The following is a 17,502-nucleotide window of genomic DNA, read 5'->3' on the forward strand; positions in this document are numbered from 1 at the left end:
AGTTGAACCAAAATGAGCTTGTAATCTGGCTTCTGCAACTTTGAACATGAAAAATCCAATGAGGAGAAGAAAAGCAAAGCCAAAGAGTCCATCCCAAAATCCGACAAACAAGCAAAATGAACAAAAAACATTGAATTCAATTCTTTCTGATTTTAGAAACTGCATTAAAGAAGGGGTGCACCGGTCCTGGAGATACTGCAATACCAGGTCAATGCGTGGAGTGGACAGAGCAAGCTCTTTTTCCATCTCCCTGTTCTAAAAATCCATTTAATATATGGTCCCCAGATAGGGGACGTATCAGATATTAAACTGATAAGAACAGATTTTTTGATTGAAGCTGCATCCAAGGCACTGAAAAATGTGACCGAAGTCACACCAAAACAGCGCACGAGGCGAGGATTCATGTGGACCCTTCCCGGAGGAGAGGGTCCCCAATAAACCATCCCCATCCCTCCGAGCCAGAAGGCCACAGCGAGGGTCAGGGATCTCCGATGCTCTCCCTAGCCGAAGCCGGAGAAGAGCCGTTTTCGTGCTCCCAGCTTCCATCTAGGCTGCCACCCTAGTGGAGCTGGAGCCTGTGTTGGTTTCTCAGCCCAAAGCTGACCGGACCTCCGACCGGGTTTATAAAAATTCCCCTTCCTAGCCCGGAGGCCAGGAATAGGGGGGGTTGCTCAGAAAGTATGATTGGCAAAGGTGCGGCGTGCTACGAAGCCAAGTCTTTCTGGGGTTCCCAGTCCCAGTAAGCTTGGACTCCCACCAGGGCGCCTACTCCTGGGGCACATTGCTCCAAAGCCCTCACACTTACCCAGCCTAGTGACTTCGATCCTGGAGGGCCATGTTTTCCATCAGATAACTCTATGAGCCACCTGGCGTACTAACAAGTGCACCAAACCAGTGTGTAATATGCATCAATTTACTAGGGCAGCCCAAGGACAAAACTGCCTTTTCAAAAGATACTACACTTGATCTTAGCCAAAAGGCCGAGAAGCGATAACCAGAATTGGTTTCAAACTACGGAGCCACCCAAGGATCCTGAAAAGTCCATTTGTGGAGATGAGCTCCTGGACTCCCGTTAAGAAGACATGTTGTCAACCTCTAGATCCCTTACATGCCTGCACTTTTCGGCTTGCTGCTGCTGCAATCCACGCGTTTTAGATCTGCATAACTCCACCTCTTTAAACACAGCACCTTCACCCCCTGCTGTTCCCACCCGCCTCAACACCGTTGGAAGGGAGGAGAACCAATTAAGGCGGGGGGTGGGGTGGAACGAGCAGCTGTCTACCCTTAGCAGGAGGGCTCCTGATTACATACCTCTCCTGCTGCTGCTGCTGCTGGCTGTCCAGCAGCAGACTGAAGGTGGCTGCTGCTGTGCACAGGTATATAAAGGCTCAGAGCCTATTATGACACGCGCAGCCAGCGTTCCATTGCCACATTCCATCTACTGCAGGCAGGATACCTGGCTGGCTGAATGTCGCTGAGAAGCTCACAGAGACCGCCATAAGCAACAGTTTAACAGAATGCCACAGACTAATCAACCAAACTTTTTGGGTTGGGTTCTCTTTTATAGTCTGCAGGCATTAAATGAAAGAAGTCAGTGTTCCAGCAGAAGGAGACAACGTTTCAGAAAAGGCATTGTAGCAAACCAAAAAAGAAATTTTAAGCGCAGCAGAGTAACCAGCGCACATACCTGTTAGCTCAGGTGAGTTTAAAAGGCTGCTGTTGATAACAAGGGCATTTGCTAAATAGATGGTGTGTGTGCAACAATATACTGAAAGGTCAATTATATTGTGCAGCTTATCTCACCACCTGTAGTTATTTAGGTGAAAGCTCCAAAATGCTTGCCTAATATGTCTGTTTATCCAAAAGGAAGTAAAAAGGGAGAGCTAGAAAGATAGCATTGCATCACATTACATGGCAATGCAATGCACAGTTGCTGAAGTTGAACCAAAATGAGCTTGTAATCTGGCTTCTGCAACTTTGAACATGAAAAATCCAATGAGGAGAAGAAAAGCAAAGCCAAAGAGTCCATCCCAAAATCCGACAAACAAGCAAAATGAACAAAAAACATTGAATTCAATTCTTTCTGATTTTAGAAACTGCATTAAAGAAGGGGTGCACCGGTCCTGGAGATACTGCAATACCAGGTCAATGCGTGGAGTGGACAGAGCAAGCTCTTTTTCCATCTCCCTGTTCTAAAAATCCATTTAATATATGGTCCCCAGATAGGGGACGTATCAGATATTAAACTGATAAGAACAGATTTTTTTTTGATTGAATATATCTTTTATTAGCACAAAAAATAAGTTAACAGACAGTGTACAGTGCCGCAGCCCAGTACACACAGAATTCTACATCATATTTACATAGCATGAGGATACGACGCACTAACTAGACACATCACACCCCTATGCTACACAAAACACTCAATCTGAAAGAAAAAGCATGTCAATCAATACAGTACGACGAACCGTGATAAGGGATGGGGATTGGGAAAAAGGGGATGGGGAGGGGAAAATCACAGGCCCGAAGCTTTATTGAAAGACAAGACACATAAGGGGAGAGGGGGAGGAGGGGTTTAGTCCTCGTCCTCGTCCTCCGGACCGTCCATGATGGAATAGTCTCTGAGCAGGCTGTGGATCAGCCTGCGGCAGTCCTGGATGGACATCCTCTCCCTCCTCAAGATGAGCCGGTTCCTGGCGACCCAAACGGCATCCTTGAAGCAGTTCATAAGGCGCCAAGCCTCCTGGATGGCTCCGACGGTATGAACCCCAGGGAAGAGTCCGTAAAGCACAGAATGGTGCGATAGGCTCGCCCTGGGGACAGAGTTCCTCAGGTCGTCCTCAAGTGCAGTCAATAGGCGCTGTGCAAATCCGCAGTCCCAAAAAGTGTGCAAAGATGTTTCCTCCACGAAGGGGCACCTTGGGCAGTACCGGGTCTTGCACAGGTTCCGGGCATGCATGAATGACCGGACGGGCAGTCCGCCCTGAATCGCCATCCACGACAAGTCCTTGTGCCCGTTGGTCAGCCTGTCAGACGACACATTTGTCCACACAGTCTCCAGCGTGTCCTGGTGAAGTCCTGTGATGTTCTCCACGTCATCCTTGGCTCTGATTAGCTTGTGGATAGTTTTGGGCTTCCACAAGTCGGGCTTGAGTCCCTCCAGTTGATGCTCCCCCACAAATCGAACGACGTCTCCGTAGAACCATGGCGTCGTCCAGTTGTAGGGGAAGGAGCTGTCCCACTTGTCCCAGCCGAGTCGCCTCCAAAGAGGAAGCAGGAAGAAGCGAGACATGGACCTGCCCGCGGAGCCATTCTTGACTTGCAAAGTCCGGCGGACACAATCACACACAAAAGAGGATCGCAGGAGGGTGGGGATATCTGGAACGCCCTTCCCACCCTTGCGAGGCTCCTTGTACATGACGGCCCGCCTGACTCTGTCCATCTTGGATCCCCAGACAAAGTGAAACACTGTCCTGGTAATGGCCCTGCACACAGTGACGTGTGGGGGCCAGGCCTGCGCCGTGTACTGCAAGACGGGCAGGACCTCATTACGCAGGACGAGTGCCTTACCCTCACAAGTGAGGTGTCTGAGGCTCCAGAGTCCGATCCGTTGCTTCACCTTGGCCAAGCGTTCTTGCCAGGACTTGAGGGCCGCTCCTTCCTTCCCGAACCAGACTCCCAGCACCTTGAGGAAATCCGGTTGAATGTTGAAGGGGAAGGGGGCGGAGGAGGCCGGCTGCCAATCCCCGAAGAGCATGGCTTCCGACTTCCTGCAGTTGACTTTGGCCCCTGAAGCCCGGCCGAACCTCTCACACGTCTGGACGAGGGCGTCGACTGAACCACGATCAGCGCAGAAGACGGTGACGTCGTCCATGTAGAGCGAGCACTTGACCTCGTGTCGTCCCGGACCCGGTGCGGTGATCCCTCTGATCTCTCCATTCTGCCGGATAGCCTCTGCGAAGAGTTCTATAACACAAACAAAAAGAAGAGGTGATAGAGGGCAGCCTTGTCTGACCCCAGAGAGGACAGGGAAGGGGTCAGTCTTCCAGCCGTTCACCAACACCGAGCTGTGGATATCAAAATACATCAGACGGACATACGAACAAAACATGTTACCCAAACCTAACCGGTGCAGAGCTCGGCCCATGAACTCGTGGGAAACCCGGTCGAAGGCCTTCTCCTGATCCAAGGAGACCAGGGCCGCGTGTGCGCGGCGGACCTTGATGTACTCGACCGTGTCCCGCACGAGAGCGAGGCTGTCTGCGATGCGACGTCCAGGGATGCCGCAGGTCTGGTCCGGGTGGATGATCCGTCCGATGACCGTCTTAAGTCGTGTCGCCATCGTCTTGGCCAGGATCTTGTAGTCCACGTTGAGCAGAGTGATGGGACGCCAATTCCTCAGGTCGCACCTCTCTCCCTTCCGCTTGTACAGGATCGTGACCATTCCTTCCCTCAAAGATGGAGGCATTCTACCCTCCACCACCATCTCCTCGTACAGGTCCAACAGGTCCGGACAGATGAGGTCTCCCAGCGCTACATAGAGCTCCGCTGGAAGACCATCACTGCCCGGGGTCCTGCCGGTCCTAAAGGATTTAGCGGCAGAGAGCAATTCGCCCACCATCAGAGGTTTGTCCAAGGCTGCCGTGCCTGCAGGATCAAGATGGTTAGTGATACCTGACAGGAACTTATCAGCAGCGTCGGGGTCGGTAGTCTTGTGGGAGTAGAGTTCGCTGTAGAAGTCGCTGACGACCCTCATCACGTCCTCCTTCCCACGTCGCATGTTTCCGCTCTCGTCTCGCAGCTCGTTCAGGGGCGTGTGACCGGCATGAAGTTTCCTGAAAAAGAATGAGTTACATTTCTCACCCTTCTCCAGATTCTCCACTTTGGAACGGAAGATGATTCGCTTGGACTCCTCCTCAAAGTGCCTTTTCAGGCTCTTCTTGGTCTCCTCCAGCTCCTCCCTCACGTCCCAGCCGCAGTGAAGAAGGTCCTGCAGCGACCGCAGCTCGCGCTGCAGCCCTCTGAAGTCCCTCCTCTTCTCACACGCCTGTTGTCGACCCTTGGCCTGAAAGAAACAGCGAAACTCAAGTTTAACATATTCCCACCAATCAGAGACTGTTTGGAAGCTACCCTTGTAGGACTGCCACATTGCGTAGGCTGCTCTCAGCTCCTCCACGACTTCATCCTGAGCCAGCAGAGCACAATTCAGCTTCCAGGAGCCGGGGCCGGACGGAAAACCGTCGCCGAGGACACCTTGTAAGTGAATGGCTCTGTGGTCGGAGAAGAAGCAGGAGACCATCGAGTGCCTACTCTGCCTGACTGCCCGAGAGGTGAACACAAAGTCAATCCTGGAGCGGAGTGAGCCATCGGGTCGGCTCCACGAATAGTTCGTGGAGCCTCTCCCCATGGAGCCCACCACGTCCTGAAGAGAGGCCTCGGTTACCATCTCGATGAGCAGCTTGGACGTGATGTCCAACTTGGCAGATGTGCCAGAACTACGACCGTCCTCCTCGATGGGGCAGTTGAAATCCCCGGCCATCACTAAGGTCCTGGTGGTGGCAAGCTGAAGCTGCAGGGTCTGGAAAAGCTCCAAACGCTCATTCTTCAGTGGGGACGCATACACGTTGATGAACCTGACAGGTTCTCCCGCCCAGTTGCCATCTACAACAAGAGCCCTGCCGCAGATGAGCTCCTGGACGGACTCAAGCGTGAATGCGCCCCCCCTGATCAGAATTGCGACCCCCGCAGACTTGCAGTCACCCCCACCGGACCAGTAGGATGGACCGTGGGACCACTCCCTGGCCAGATGTTTGAAGGACCTAGAGGAGGGAAGGGAACATTCCTGCAACATATAAACATCACACAACTGGGAAGTAAGGAAGGCATAAATAGTCTGACGTCTGAACTTGTCCTTGATGCTCCTGACATTAATGGAAAATAAGTTAATATTAGCCATCATGTAGGGAAAAAAGAAAAAGTTAGCGCAGGCAATACACCTTAGTTACCACTCCGGTCGGGTGGTCCCTCGTCGGTGTTGACTGCTGGTGACGGGATCACCAGCAGGCCCTCTTCCTCCATCTGGTCAAGCAGCGCGGCCTCAATCTCGGCGACCACCAGTTCCTCCTCTTCTGGCTCGGCCACCAGGGTCTCAACCATGTGCTCCATCTCTTCTGGCTCAGGGAGGGTATCCTCCTTTTCGCCTACGAAATCCAGAATCTTCTTTTTGGAGGATTCAGTAGCAGGGCTGTCCTCCACCTTCCTCTTTCCCCGGGTTGGAACTGGGGAGACAAGAAGGGGAAAATCCTCCTCGGAATAGATAGCGGCGGGTGGAGGAAAGGTTAATTCCACCGCTACCATGGTCTGGGGAGGGAGAGTGGCTGCCGGGGCAGGGGAAAGGACACCTGCTGAGGAGTAGGGGAAGGAGGAAGAGGAAGTGGAATCCTCAGCAGGGGTGGCCGGGGTGGGGGGGGATTGGACGGGGGTGGCAGGGGGAGGGATCGAGAGAGGGGTGACAGAACTCTTACCCTCCTTTGACTTTTTCTTCTGCTTCGGAGCTGCTGGGACCGTCGCTGGGGCTTTGGCCACCGACTCCTTGACCGCTTTGGCCTTGGTCGTCTCGGCCTTGGCCGCTGGGGCCTTGGTCGTCGCGTCCTTGACCTTCACAGGCCTGGTCGTCGGGGCCTTGTCCTCCGTAGCTGGGGTCGTCGCAACCACCGATGCCCAGGATCTCTCACGCCTGGGGCAATCCTTGTACAGATGAGCCGCCAGCCCACACAGGTTGCAGGACGTCTTCTTCGGGCAGTCCTTCGAGCTGTGTCCCGTCACTCGACAAATCCTGCAGGCATCCTCCTTGCAGTCCTTCATCTCGTGGCCGTTCTTGCCGCATCTCCTGCAGTTCCGCGGCATGTCCGGGTAATAGATGAGGCCGTAGGAGTTGCCCAGGGAGAATGTCGGGGGCAGGTGCCGAAGTCCGTCTGAGTACGCCAGGTCCCTGTGAAGTCTAACGGTCACCGACCACTTACCTGTCCAGAAGCCGAGTCCATTCAGGATGTGAGAGGGTTCCTTCACAACCAAACAGAAGCGTCTCAGGAAGGTACAGATGTCTTGGCCTGGGGTGTGCGGGTTGCGCATGGAGACCGTGATCCTCCTTTCATCCCTCTGGATAGGGCAGCTACCTGTAAAGCCAGAGAAAGAATTATCCGGTCCTTTTGCGCTTACCATTTCCCAGAACCTCCTGCAGGTGTTCACAGTGGCGAAGGTGACGAAGAAGATCCCCGTCAAGAAGGTCTGGATGCTGAGTGTGTCCGACCTGGAGAAGCCTCGATCCAGCAGCATCTTCTGGCAGAACACGTCCGAGGACATGTCCGGCACCCTCCCATCCACTTCCTTCAGCTTCAGGGCCACCGTCTGCCGCATCCATGGCTCCAGGGCTGGAGCTTCGTGGCGGGGCTTCTGGGGTCCCTTCTGCTGGCCAGTCGTGGAGGCAGAGTCCTTGGGGTCAGAATCGGCTCCTGGCTGGGCCCTCCTGGCTGTCCCCAGCTCCAGGCTCTTCTTTTCGGCCTTCCTCGCAGCGCTTGCCATGGCTTTCCTCCTGCAGTTACTTCTTGGAGCTGGATCTGGAACTCTTCCCGGAATGGGTGGAGCTATGCAGATTCTTCTCCCGTCGTGTTCTGGACAAATTCCCCGAAAGGTCTTTGTCTCGATGATTTTCTTCCTCGAAGATTCCACAGGACAGCCCGATTCTTCTCCGAGTCTTCATCTTCTTCTGGATTCTTTAGAGCTTCTTCCTCCCACCGATATCCGCCTTCGTTCTCTGATGTCAGCTGGGCTCCGAAGCTCTTCTCCTTCCGAGTTCGATCGCTCTCGTCAAGTGTAGATCGTAGCTCTTGTGTTCTTAAAAGAACAGATACTACACTTGATCTTAGCCAAAAGGCCGAGAAGCGATAACCAGAATTGGTTTCAAACTACGGAGCCACCCAAGGATCCTGAAAAGTCCATTTGTGGAGATGAGCTCCTGGACTCCCGTTAAGAAGACATGTTGTCAACCTCTAGATCCCTTACATGCCTGCACTTTTCGGCTTGCTGCTGCTGCAATCCACGCGTTTTAGATCTGCATAACTCCACCTCTTTAAACACAGCACCTTCACCCCCTGCTGTTCCCACCCGCCTCAACACCGTTGGAAGGGAGGAGAACCAATTAAGGCGGGGGGTGGGGTGGAACGAGCAGCTGTCTACCCTTAGCAGGAGGGCTCCTGATTACATACCTCTCCTGCTGCTGCTGCTGGCTGTCCAGCAGCAGACTGAAGGTGGCTGCTGCTGTGCACAGGTATATAAAGGCTCAGAGCCTATTATGACACGCGCAGCCAGCGTTCCATTGCCACATTCCATCTACTGCAGGCAGGATACCTGGCTGGCTGAATGTCGCTGAGAAGCTCACAGAGACCGCCATAAGCAACAGTTTAACAGAATGCCACAGACTAATCAACCAAACTTTTTGGGTTGGGTTCTCTTTTATAGTCTGCAGGCATTAAATGAAAGAAGTCAGTGTTCCAGCAGAAGGAGACAACGTTTCAGAAAAGGCATTGTAGCAAACCAAAAAAGAAATTTTAAGCGCAGCAGAGTAACCAGCGCACATACCTGTTAGCTCAGGTGAGTTTAAAAGGCTGCTGTTGATAACAAGGGCATTTGCTAAATAGATGGTGTGTGTGCAACAATATACTGAAAGGTCAATTATATTGTGCAGCTTATCTCACCACCTGTAGTTATTTAGGTGAAAGCTCCAAAATGCTTGCCTAATATGTCTGTTTATCCAAAAGGAAGTAAAAAGGGAGAGCTAGAAAGATAGCATTGCATCACATTACATGGCAATGCAATGCACAGTTGCTGAAGTTGAACCAAAATGAGCTTGTAATCTGGCTTCTGCAACTTTGAACATGAAAAATCCAATGAGGAGAAGAAAAGCAAAGCCAAAGAGTCCATCCCAAAATCCGACAAACAAGCAAAATGAACAAAAAACATTGAATTCAATTCTTTCTGATTTTAGAAACTGCATTAAAGAAGGGGTGCACCGGTCCTGGAGATACTGCAATACCAGGTCAATGCGTGGAGTGGACAGAGCAAGCTCTTTTTCCATTTCCCTGTTCTAAAAATCCATTTAATATATGGTCCCCAGATAGGGGACGTATCAGATATTAAACTGATAAGAACAGATACTACACTTGATCTTAGCCAAAAGGCCGAGAAGCGATAACCAGAATTGGTTTCAAACTACGGAGCCACCCAAGGATCCTGAAAAGTCCATTTGTGGAGATGAGCTCCTGGACTCCCGTTAAGAAGACATGTTGTCAACCTCTAGATCCCTTACATGCCTGCACTTTTCGGCTTGCTGCTGCTGCAATCCACGCGTTTTAGATCTGCATAACTCCACCTCTTTAAACACAGCACCTTCACCCCCTGCTGTTCCCACCCGCCTCAACACCGTTGGAAGGGAGGAGAACCAATTAAGGCGGGGGGTGGGGTGGAACGAGCAGCTGTCTACCCTTAGCAGGAGGGCTCCTGATTACATACCTCTCCTGCTGCTGCTGCTGCTGGCTGTCCAGCAGCAGACTGAAGGTGGCTGCTGCTGTGCACAGGTATATAAAGGCTCAGAGCCTATTATGACACGCGCAGCCAGCGTTCCATTGCCACATTCCATCTACTGCAGGCAGGATACCTGGCTGGCTGAATGTCGCTGAGAAGCTCACAGAGACCGCCATAAGCAACAGTTTAACAGAATGCCACAGACTAATCAACCAAACTTTTTGGGTTGGGTTCTCTTTTATAGTCTGCAGGCATTAAATGAAAGAAGTCAGTGTTCCAGCAGAAGGAGACAACGTTTCAGAAAAGGCATTGTAGCAAACCAAAAAAGAAATTTTAAGCGCAGCAGAGTAACCAGCGCACATACCTGTTAGCTCAGGTGAGTTTAAAAGGCTGCTGTTGATAACAAGGGCATTTGCTAAATAGATGGTGTGTGTGCAACAATATACTGAAAGGTCAATTATATTGTGCAGCTTATCTCACCACCTGTAGTTATTTAGGTGAAAGCTCCAAAATGCTTGCCTAATATGTCTGTTTATCCAAAAGGAAGTAAAAAGGGAGAGCTAGAAAGATAGCATTACATCACATTACATGGCAATGCAATGCACAGTTGCTGAAGTTGAACCAAAATGAGCTTGTAATCTGGCTTCTGCAACTTTGAACATGAAAAATCCAATGAGGAGAAGAAAAGCAAAGCCAAAGAGTCCATCCCAAAATCCGACAAACAAGCAAAATGAACAAAAAACATTGAATTCAATTCTTTCTGATTTTAGAAACTGCATTAAAGAAGGGGTGCACCGGTCCTGGAGATACTGCAATACCAGGTCAATGCGTGGAGTGGACAGAGCAAGCTCTTTTTCCATCTCCCTGTTCTAAAAATCCATTTAATATATGGTCCCCAGATAGGGGACGTATCAGATATTAAACTGATAAGAACAGATACTACACTTGATCTTAGCCAAAAGGCCGAGAAGCGATAACCAGAATTGGTTTCAAACTACGGAGCCACCCAAGGATCCTGAAAAGTCCATTTGTGGAGATGAGCTCCTGGACTCCCGTTAAGAAGACATGTTGTCAACCTCTAGATCCCTTACATGCCTGCACTTTTCGGCTTGCTGCTGCTGCAATCCACGCGTTTTAGATGTGCATAACTCCACCTCTTTAAACACAGCACCTTCACCCCCTGCTGTTCCCACCCGCCTCAACACCGTTGGAAGGGAGGAGAACCAATTAAGGCGGGGGGTGGGGTGGAACGAGCAGCTGTCTACCCTTAGCAGGAGGGCTCCTGATTACATACCTCTCCTGCTGCTGCTGCTGCTGGCTGTCCAGCAGCAGACTGAAGGTGGCTGCTGCTGTGCACAGGTATATAAAGGCTCAGAGCCTATTATGACACGCGCAGCCAGCGTTCCATTGCCACATTCCATCTACTGCAGGCAGGATACCTAGCTGGCTGAATGTCGCTGAGAAGCTCACAGAGACCGCCATAAGCAACAGTTTAACAGAATGCCACAGACTAATCAACCAAACTTTTTGGGTTGGGTTCTCTTTTATAGTCTGCAGGCATTAAATGAAAGAAGTCAGTGTTCCAGCAGAAGGAGACAACGTTTCAGAAAAGGCATTGTAGCAAACCAAAAAAGAAATTTTAAGCGCAGCAGAGTAACCAGCGCACATACCTGTTAGCTCAGGTGAGTTTAAAAGGCTGCTGTTGATAACAAGGGCATTTGCTAAATAGATGGTGTGTGTGCAACAATATACTGAAAGGTCAATTATATTGTGCAGCTTATCTCACCACCTGTAGTTATTTAGGTGAAAGCTCCAAAATGCTTGCCTAATATGTCTGTTTATCCAAAAGGAAGTAAAAAGGGAGAGCTAGAAAGATAGCATTGCATCACATTACATGGCAATGCAATGCACAGTTGCTGAAGTTGAACCAAAATGAGCTTGTAATCTGGCTTCTGCAACTTTGAACATGAAAAATCCAATGAGGAGAAGAAAAGCAAAGCCAAAGTGTCCATCCCAAAATCCGACAAACAAGCAAAATGAACAAAAAACATTGAATTCAATTCTTTCTGATTTTAGAAACTGCATTAAAGAAGGGGTGCACCGGTCCTGGAGATACTGCAATACCAGGTCAATGCGTGGAGTGGACAGAGCAAGCTCTTTTTCCATCTCCCTGTTCTAAAAATCCATTTAATATATGGTCCCCAGATAGGGGACGTATCAGATATTAAACTGATAAGAACAGATACTACACTTGATCTTAGCCAAAAGGCCGAGAAGCGATAACCAGAATTGGTTTCAAACTACGGAGCCACCCAAGGATCCTGAAAAGTCCATTTGTGGAGATGAGCTCCTGGACTCCCGTTAAGAAGACATGTTGTCAACCTCTAGATCCCTTACATGCCTGCACTTTTCGGCTTGCTGCTGCTGCAATCCACGCGTTTTAGATCTGCATAACTCCACCTCTTTAAACACAGCACCTTCACCCCCTGCTGTTCCCACCCGCCTCAACACCGTTGGAAGGGAGGAGAACCAATTAAGGCGGGGGGTGGGGTGGAACGAGCAGCTGTCTACCCTTAGCAGGAGGGCTCCTGATTACATACCTCTCCTGCTGCTGCTGCTGCTGGCTGTCCAGCAGCAGACTGAAGGTGGCTGCTGCTGTGCACAGGTATATAAAGGCTCAGAGCCTATTATGACACGCGCAGCCAGCGTTCCATTGCCACATTCCATCTACTGCAGGCAGGATACCTGGCTGGCTGAATGTCGCTGAGAAGCTCACAGAGACCGCCATAAGCAACAGTTTAACAGAATGCCACAGACTAATCAACCAAACTTTTTGGGTTGGGTTCTCTTTTATAGTCTGCAGGCATTAAATGAAAGAAGTCAGTGTTCCAGCAGAAGGAGACAACGTTTCAGAAAAGGCATTGTAGCAAACCAAAAAAGAAATTTTAAGCGCAGCAGAGTAACCAGCGCACATACCTGTTAGCTCAGGTGAGTTTAAAAGGCTGCTGTTGATAACAAGGGCATTTGCTAAATAGATGGTGTGTGTGCAACAATATACTGAAAGGTCAATTATATTGTGCAGCTTATCTCACCACCTGTAGTTATTTAGGTGAAAGCTCCAAAATGCTTGCCTAATATGTCTGTTTATCCAAAAGGAAGTAAAAAGGGAGAGCTAGAAAGATAGCATTGCATCACATTACATGGCAATGCAATGCACAGTTGCTGAAGTTGAACCAAAATGAGCTTGTAATCTGGCTTCTGCAACTTTGAACATGAAAAATCCAATGAGGAGAAGAAAAGCAAAGCCAAAGAGTCCATCCCAAAATCCGACAAACAAGCAAAATGAACAAAAAACATTGAATTCAATTCTTTCTGATTTTAGAAACTGCATTAAAGAAGGGGTGCACCGGTCCTGGAGATACTGCAATACCAGGTCAATGCGTGGAGTGGACAGAGCAAGCTCTTTTTCCATCTCCCTGTTCTAAAAATCCATTTAATATATGGTCCCCAGATAGGGGACGTATCAGATATTAAACTGATAAGAACAGATACTACACTTGATCTTAGCCAAAAGGCCGAGAAGCGATAACCAGAATTGGTTTCAAACTACGGAGCCACCCAAGGATCCTGAAAAGTCCATTTGTGGAGATGAGCTCCTGGACTCCCGTTAAGAAGACATGTTGTCAACCTCTAGATCCCTTACATGCCTGCACTTTTCGGCTTGCTGCTGCTGCAATCCACGCGTTTTAGATCTGCATAACTCCACCTCTTTAAACACAGCACCTTCACCCCCTGCTGTTCCCATCCGCCTCAACACCGTTGGAAGGGAGGAGAACCAATTAAGGCGGGGGGTGGGGTGGAACGAGCAGCTGTCTACCCTTAGCAGGAGGGCTCCTGATTACATACCTCTCCTGCTGCTGCTGCTGCTGGCTGTCCAGCAGCAGACTGAAGGTGGCTGCTGCTGTGCACAGGTATATAAAGGCTCAGAGCCTATTATGACACGCGCAGCCAGCGTTCCATTGCCACATTCCATTTACTGCAGGCAGGATACCTGGCTGGCTGAATGTCGCTGAGAAGCTCACAGAGACCGCCATAAGCAACAGTTTAACAGAATGCCACAGACTAATCAACCAAACTTTTTGGGTTGGGTTCTCTTTTATAGTCTGCAGGCATTAAATGAAAGAAGTCAGTGTTCCAGCAGAAGGAGACAACGTTTCAGAAAAGGCATTGTAGCAAACGAAAAAAGAAATTTTAAGCGCAGCAGAGTAACCAGCGCACATACCTGTTAGCTCAGGTGAGTTTAAAAGGCTGCTGTTGATAACAAGGGCATTTGCTAAATAGATGGTGTGTGTGCAACAATATACTGAAAGGTCAATTATATTGTGCAGCTTATCTCACCACCTGTAGTTATTTAGGTGAAAGCTCCAAAATGCTTGCCTAATATGTCTGTTTATCCAAAAGGAAGTAAAAAGGGAGAGCTAGAAAGATAGCATTGCATCACATTACATGGCAATGCAATGCACAGTTGCTGAAGTTGAACCAAAATGAGCTTGTAATCTGGCTTCTGCAACTTTGAACATGAAAAATCCAATGAGGAGAAGAAAAGCAAAGCCAAAGAGTCCATCCCAAAATCCGACAAACAAGCAAAATGAACAAAAAACATTGAATTCAATTCTTTCTGATTTTAGAAACTGCATTAAAGAAGGGGTGCACCGGTCCTGGAGATACTGCAATACCAGGTCAATGCGTGGAGTGGACAGAGCAAGCTCTTTTTCCATCTCCCTGTTCTAAAAATCCATTTAATATATGGTCCCCAGATAGGGGACGTATCAGATATTAAACTGATAAGAACAGATACTACACTTGATCTTAGCCAAAAGGCCGAGAAGCGATAACCAGAATTGGTTTCAAACTACGGAGCCACCCAAGGATCCTGAAAAGTCCATTTGTGGAGATGAGCTCCTGGACTCCCGTTAAGAAGACATGTTGTCAACCTCTAGATCCCTTACATGCCTGCACTTTTCGGCTTGCTGCTGCTGCAATCCACGCGTTTTAGATCTGCATAACTCCACCTCTTTAAACACAGCACCTTCACCCCCTGCTGTTCCCACCCGCCTCAACACCGTTGGAAGGGAGGAGAACCAATTAAGGCGGGGGGTGGGGTGGAACGAGCAGCTGTCTACCCTTAGCAGGAGGGCTCCTGATTACATACCTCTCCTGCTGCTGCTGCTGCTGGCTGTCCAGCAGCAGACTGAAGGTGGCTGCTGCTGTGCACAGGTATATAAAGGCTCAGAGCCTATTATGACACGCGCAGCCAGCGTTCCATTGCCACATTCCATCTACTGCAGGCAGGATACCTGGCTGGCTGAATGTCACTGAGAAGCTCACAGAGACCGCCATAAGCAACAGTTTAACAGAATGCCACAGACTAATCAACCAAACTTTTTGGGTTGGGTTCTCTTTTATAGTCTGCAGGCATTAAATGAAAGAAGTCAGTGTTCCAGCAGAAGGAGACAACGTTTCAGAAAAGGCATTGTAGCAAACGAAAAAAGAAATTTTAAGCGCAGCAGAGTAACCAGCGCACATACCTGTTAGCTCAGGTGAGTTTAAAAGGCTGCTGTTGATAACAAGGGCATTTGCTAAATAGATGGTGTGTGTGCAACAATATACTGAAAGGTCAATTATATTGTGCAGCTTATCTCACCACCTGTAGTTATTTAGGTGAAAGCTCCAAAATGCTTGCCTAATATGTCTGTTTATCCAAAAGGAAGTAAAAAGGGAGAGCTAGAAAGATAGCATTGCATCACATTACATGGCAATGCAATGCACAGTTGCTGAAGTTGAACCAAAATGAGCTTGTAATCTGGCTTCTGCAACTTTGAACATGAAAAATCCAATGAGGAGAAGAAAAGCAAAGCCAAAGAGTCCATCCCAAAATCCGACAAACAAGCAAAATGAACAAAAAACATTGAATTCAATTCTTTCTGATTTTAGAAACTGCATTAAAGAAGGGGTGCACCGGTCCTGGAGATACTGCAATACCAGGTCAATGCGTGGAGTGGACAGAGCAAGCTCTTTTTCCATCTCCCTGTTCTAAAAATCCATTTAATATATGGTCCCCAGATAGGGGACGTATCAGATATTAAACTGATAAGAACAGATACTACACTTGATCTTAGCCAAAAGGCCGAGAAGCGATAACCAGAATTGGTTTCAAACTACGGAGCCACCCAAGGATCCTGAAAAGTCCATTTGTGGAGATGAGCTCCTGGACTCCCGTTAAGAAGACATGTTGTCAACCTCTAGATCCCTTACATGCCTGCACTTTTCGGCTTGCTGCTGCTGCAATCCACGCGTTTTAGATCTGCATAACTCCACCTCTTTAAACACAGCACCTTCACCCCCTGCTGTTCCCACCCGCCTCAACACCGTTGGAAGGGAGGAGAACCAATTAAGGCGGGGGGTGGGGTGGAACGAGCAGCTGTCTACCCTTAGCAGGAGGGCTCCTGATTACATACCTCTCCTGCTGCTGCTGCTGCTGGCTGTCCAGCAGCAGACTGAAGGTGGCTGCTGCTGTGCACAGGTATATAAAGGCTCAGAGCCTATTATGACACGCGCAGCCAGCGTTCCATTGCCACATTCCATCTACTGCAGGCAGGATACCTGGCTGGCTGAATGTCGCTGAGAAGCTCACAGAGACCGCCATAAGCAACAGTTTAACAGAATGCCACAGACTAATCAACCAAACTTTTTGGGTTGGGTTCTCTTTTATAGTCTGCAGGCATTAAATGAAAGAAGTCAGTGTTCCAGCAGAAGGAGACAACGTTTCAGAAAAGGCATTGTAGCAAACCAAAAAAGAAATTTTAAGCGCAGCAGAGTAACCAGCGCACATACCTGTTAGCTCAGGTGAGTTTAAAAGGCTGCTGTTGATAACAAGGGCATTTGCTAAATAGATGGTGTGTGTGCAACAATATACTGAAAGGTCAATTATATTGTGCAGCTTATCTCACCACCTGTAGTTATTTAGGTGAAAGCTCCAAAATGCTTGCCTAATATGTCTGTTTATCCAAAAGGAAGTAAAAAGGGAGAGCTAGAAAGATAGCATTGCATCACATTACATGGCAATGCAATGCACAGTTGCTGAAGTTGAACCAAAATGAGCTTGTAATCTGGCTTCTGCAACTTTGAACATGAAAAATCCAATGAGGAGAAGAAAAGCAAAGCCAAAGAGTCCATCCCAAAATCCGACAAACAAGCAAAATGAACAAAAAACATTGAATTCAATTCTTTCTGATTTTAGAAACTGCATTAAAGAAGGGGTGCACCGGTCCTGGAGATACTGCAATACCAGGTCAATGCGTGGAGTGGACAGAGCAAGCTCTTTTTCCATCTCACTGTTCTAAAAATCCATTTAATATATGGTCCCCAGATAGGGGACGTATCAGATATTAAACTGATAAGAACAGATACTACACTTGATCTTAGCCAAAAGGCCGAGAAGCGATAACCAGAATTGGTTTCAAACTACGGAGCCACCCAAGGATCCTGAAAAGTCCATTTGTGGAGATGAGCTCCTGGACTCCCGTTAAGAAGACATGTTGTCAACCTCTAGATCCCTTACATGCCTGCACTTTTCGGCTTGCTGCTGCTGCAATCCACGCGTTTTAGATCTGCATAACTCCACCTCTTTAAACACAGCACCTTCACCCCCTGCTGTTCCCACCCGCCTCAACACCGTTGGAAGGGAGGAGAACCAATTAAGGCGGGGGGTGGGGTGGAACGAGCAGCTGTCTACCCTTAGCAGGAGGGCTCCTGATTACATACCTCTCCTGCTGCTGCTGCTGGCTGTCCAGCAGCAGACTGAAGGTGGCTGCTGCTGTGCACAGGTATATAAAGGCTCAGAGCCTATTATGACACGCGCAG

At 49.0% G+C, this 17,502-nt stretch overlaps 9 non-coding genes and 2 pseudogenes across 9 annotated transcripts; all 11 read right to left on the minus strand.

Annotated features, from left to right (window-relative positions):
• Window positions 1–170: 170 nt before the first annotated feature.
• On the minus strand, window positions 171–352 carry LOC141211590 (U2 spliceosomal RNA). The gene has a single exon (XR_012281559.1). It is a non-coding gene; the product is annotated as a U2 spliceosomal RNA (small nuclear RNA).
• Window positions 353–876: 524 nt separating this feature from the next.
• Window positions 877–992, minus strand: LOC141211837 (U2 spliceosomal RNA; annotated as a pseudogene).
• A 1,115-nt stretch (window positions 993–2,107) lies between these two features.
• Window positions 2,108–2,303, minus strand: LOC141211625 (U2 spliceosomal RNA). Its single transcript, XR_012281592.1, has one exon. It is a non-coding gene; the product is annotated as a U2 spliceosomal RNA (small nuclear RNA).
• Window positions 2,304–7,867: 5,564 nt separating this feature from the next.
• On the minus strand, window positions 7,868–7,945 carry LOC141211825 (U2 spliceosomal RNA; annotated as a pseudogene).
• A 1,112-nt stretch (window positions 7,946–9,057) lies between these two features.
• On the minus strand, window positions 9,058–9,248 carry LOC141211494 (U2 spliceosomal RNA). The gene has a single exon (XR_012281467.1). It is a non-coding gene; the product is annotated as a U2 spliceosomal RNA (small nuclear RNA).
• A 1,115-nt stretch (window positions 9,249–10,363) lies between these two features.
• Window positions 10,364–10,554, minus strand: LOC141212330 (U2 spliceosomal RNA). Its single transcript, XR_012282140.1, has one exon. It is a non-coding gene; the product is annotated as a U2 spliceosomal RNA (small nuclear RNA).
• A 1,115-nt stretch (window positions 10,555–11,669) lies between these two features.
• On the minus strand, window positions 11,670–11,860 carry LOC141212331 (U2 spliceosomal RNA). Its single transcript, XR_012282141.1, has one exon. It is a non-coding gene; the product is annotated as a U2 spliceosomal RNA (small nuclear RNA).
• A 1,115-nt stretch (window positions 11,861–12,975) lies between these two features.
• LOC141212332 (U2 spliceosomal RNA) lies at window positions 12,976–13,166 on the minus strand. The gene has a single exon (XR_012282142.1). It is a non-coding gene; the product is annotated as a U2 spliceosomal RNA (small nuclear RNA).
• A 1,115-nt stretch (window positions 13,167–14,281) lies between these two features.
• On the minus strand, window positions 14,282–14,472 carry LOC141212333 (U2 spliceosomal RNA). The gene has a single exon (XR_012282143.1). It is a non-coding gene; the product is annotated as a U2 spliceosomal RNA (small nuclear RNA).
• Window positions 14,473–15,587: 1,115 nt separating this feature from the next.
• On the minus strand, window positions 15,588–15,778 carry LOC141212334 (U2 spliceosomal RNA). The gene has a single exon (XR_012282144.1). It is a non-coding gene; the product is annotated as a U2 spliceosomal RNA (small nuclear RNA).
• A 1,115-nt stretch (window positions 15,779–16,893) lies between these two features.
• On the minus strand, window positions 16,894–17,084 carry LOC141211544 (U2 spliceosomal RNA). The gene has a single exon (XR_012281515.1). It is a non-coding gene; the product is annotated as a U2 spliceosomal RNA (small nuclear RNA).
• Between the last annotated feature and the right edge of the window lie 418 nt (window positions 17,085–17,502).

This window comes from Phyllobates terribilis, unplaced genomic scaffold (genome assembly GCF_046119375.1).
Source record: "Phyllobates terribilis strain yellow unplaced genomic scaffold, ASM4611937v1 Scaffold_170__1_contigs__length_4071412, whole genome shotgun sequence".
Classification (NCBI taxonomy): domain Eukaryota; kingdom Metazoa; phylum Chordata; class Amphibia; order Anura; family Dendrobatidae; genus Phyllobates; species Phyllobates terribilis.